The 3,536-nt window shown below is 34.8% G+C and overlaps 1 long non-coding RNA gene across 1 annotated transcript; it reads right to left on the minus strand.

Annotated features, from left to right (window-relative positions):
- Positions 1 to 3,040, minus strand: LOC149098963 (uncharacterized). Its single transcript, XR_016203815.1, has 3 exons — positions 2,562 to 3,040; positions 1,450 to 1,497; positions 1 to 733 (listed from the first exon to the last, which is right to left on the minus strand). It is a non-coding gene; the product is annotated as an uncharacterized LOC149098963 (long non-coding RNA).
- Positions 3,041 to 3,536: the final 496 nt, after the last annotated feature.

Here is a 3,536-nt window from a genome sequence, read left to right on the forward strand (position 1 = left end):
TCCCTGAATTGTTCGACACGAGGTCCAATTACTAATTAATCATATCTATAACAAATTTCATAATTAAAAATGTCTTTTGAGAACTTCTTTTGAGCGAAAACGTCTGTAACGCTTTTCATAAGTTTTGAAAACTGTACGAAACAGTGCGAAGGAAGCCATTAAAGAGCGCGTAATTGACGTGCGAATCACGTGGGTATCCAATATTACAGGTATCCAATTACAAAAAGTTCAAATTGGATACCTGTAATTGGACATCCCCGTGATCGCGCGCCGATTACGAGACAAATAGGCTCTCGCAGAACCAATCACGATCGAGAATTTTGTTATAGATATGATTAACTAAGAAATACTTTCAAATATAAGAAAAATTTCCGTTTCTCGCAGTGCAAAGAGAACGTTTAGAACATATTACCATTATTGTATGTAAGCGCCTAAGTAATTGACTATAATTTTAATGTAAGGTCGAAAAAAACTTTCCACAAGGTTTTGAAAATTCCTAGGATTGTGAGACTCCTTAAACGAGCAATTTTTTAATAGTAATGAATATAAAAACAGTAGATCTCGGCAGCAAAACAATGTTCTTTAAACAAAAGGATGATATCTACAGTAGACATTATCAAGAAAAAATGTTGACAAAGACTTCAACTCACCTTGATATCAGACTTTACATCCTGGTGAGCGGTCTCTGAGTAAGCTAACCCAGTCACACTTCGAAGAGAAGTACAATGGTGGTCTAATGCAAAAATAACAAATGTTCAGTGTAAACAAGAAGCGAACAAGATGTCAGGCGCCCAAGGCGGCTCTCGGTGAGTGCTGCTCTACCGATAGATTAGTTTCACCAACAACGCAACTAGTTCGGAACTTTTTATTTCCCCAAAACTTCCTTTCAGCTGCTTTACAATGTCATTTCATTCTTATGAGAGTAGACAGAGTGTATTCGAAACACGCGATGGGGGCAAAAGTTATCGCGTGAAGCGTGAAAAGCGACTAAAAGACCTACGTGATGAGTGAATTATTTTTACGAACAAAGCACCGTAAACAGTACCTAAGAAGTATATCTAGAAAACGTAAAATCTGTGCTTGAAACGGGATCACAACCTCGCGTTTCCTACCTACCCTTTCTTAAGAAATGAATAATTTATGTTTCTTGATTATCAACAGGAAAAAGCGAGTTATCAGCTTATTTTACTCCTGTTCTATGTTCGGACATCGCACATTTTAAAACAACCTCAAATTGAAGTCTTCGAAAAGCGAGAAACTAATTATTATTCTGCGACAAATAAAATTGAGCTCGTATTCCCTTGGCTTTCAAATGTTTCAGTGACTTTGTTATACATAATAATTTCGAACAGCTATCCGATTATAGCACTGAACGTGTTTCTCCCAGCACGTAGAATATACGCACAGTAAAAATTACCTGATAAAAAGTTTAGAGAGTCTTCAACTTACCTGGTTAACAGGAAACTTTAGGTTTAAAGGACAGGGAAAATAGTCACACTGTAATGAGATAAGGTTGGTTTAATTCAAAAAAATAAAAAATTTCACTTCAATTATTATGATGTTAAATAATTGTAAATTAAATACTGTCGCTCTTTTGTTTCGCACCGTTAAGGATACTGCAATTACCCTGCTGTAAATAAAACTACAAATTGCACACTTGAGGTCGACACGTAAGTAACTCGGCCATTTTTGTATTAAGTTCAATACCACTTACTTCAGCTAACCTTAGAATATTGAAAGACAGAAGCGTTCGAATCTTTCCATGAAACATCTTTTGATGCTAATTAAGAGTTCCGCTTTAGAGTTCGACCTAGGAAAACGAAATGCTCAAAACCCTTACGACGATTAAGTGATCAAAAGCTAACGGGAATACGTTTTACACTCAGTTTCACAATAGCGTCCTGACCTCAACGCCAAGCTAAATGTTTCATTAAAACCATACTATGCATATACGCAGGTTAACAATGCTTCAGTTAATTCTATTCAAGTAGACTAAACTTTATGGCTTCAAAGATCTCTATTAACGAATTCGAGAGCGGTAAAGTTCTAACTTTGCAGCTTTCTCCCAAGTTTTGTAAAGAACTACGTAAAATAATTACCCTTAACAACAGAACACACGACATTCGACATTTTAATTTAGCTTTAATTTAGTTAAGAGAGGCATAAGCTCCAAAGTTTCTTTAAAACACTAAATATAACTGTGACGCAAAAGACAAGGGTCCGAATACGACAATATAACCTGTGCCGTTTTTAAATCGCAAGAATGTTTTTATTCATACATAACCACTGTCTGCCTAGTACTGGAAAACTTCATCTCTTCAGGTAAGATGAAAAGTTGAGACGAAATTAACTCAGGGCTGACAGAAAAACTCGCTTTAAATTCCAAATGTTAAACTGAGTTTGAATTTGAATACCATCCTGTCAAACAACAACAATCCCAACAATGGGAAAAAAAGAAGGGCTGACTGACCGGCAAAAACATGTTCTTAATTTGTAACGAGGCAATAAATCGACAGCAGTAAGTAGGATCATTCAAGAAGTTTAAAAGTCACTCAACCTACCTCGTCAATAGAAGACTTAGCTCCAAGTGAGTGGTCTCACTGATAATGAAGAACAGTCATTCTGTAGATATCAATTTCATGTTGCTTTTAGAAGAGGAGTTTAATGTAAATAATATGTCAAAATGCTCTGGTGTTCAATACTAATTAGTTGAATATTTTTCGGTTTCGATTTCCATCTGTCTGAGATCAAAAAACTAAATATCACGCTTCTAATCCAACTTTCCACGAAGAAACAAACAATACATTTCTAACCGAACTAATAATTTATAATATGCAATTAAATGCAATATTCACGATCGGTTTGAAAATTTGCTGAACAGTTTTTTTTTTCCTCCAAAAATAAATTATTTTTCAATATAAATGAGGTCTGCCCACATACTCTCTGTAGTCCAGGTGAAATTGCATTCCGTTTTTTTCCTTGTAAATTTTATCCACGGCTCCAGAAGCTCCATGCTTTAAAAATTTATCGTGTATTAATAAAGGTCATTAGATTATCTCTATTAATAAGGTTAAAATTCTATGATATCTCAAAATATCAATCGGTTTTACGTTTTAGGACTTAACTAGTCGCCATGTATCTCTGACCTAATATTTGCTTCTTTCTGACATTTCTCCCAAAAGACCCGTTCATCTTGACAGTCTTTAAACAACCTTTTAATTAACTTGTCAGGCTATTGATTACTTGACAAATAACGCAAGCAATTTGGAAAACGCTAATTTCGTTGGGACTTCCTTTCAGCTGCTTTGAACAAAGTGAATCGTTTTAAATTCTCATTAAGGTGTTTGTGCGCAACTTACAATTTCTGTAGTCTAAATCATTAATATGGACAGTTGTCTTTATAATTATCGTGTCTGGTTTTAACTTTCGTTTGACAAAGAAAATATTTCTTTACGACATAATGACGAAAAAGCCAATATATTTTTTGACTACCACGTCTTTGAATGTGAAATTGAATATACTTGGCATGATAGGCG

Source organism: Orbicella faveolata, unplaced genomic scaffold (assembly GCF_042242905.1).
Source record: "Orbicella faveolata isolate gen_17 unplaced genomic scaffold, um_ofav_v1 contig_46, whole genome shotgun sequence".
Lineage (NCBI taxonomy): Eukaryota > Metazoa > Cnidaria > Anthozoa > Scleractinia > Merulinidae > Orbicella > Orbicella faveolata.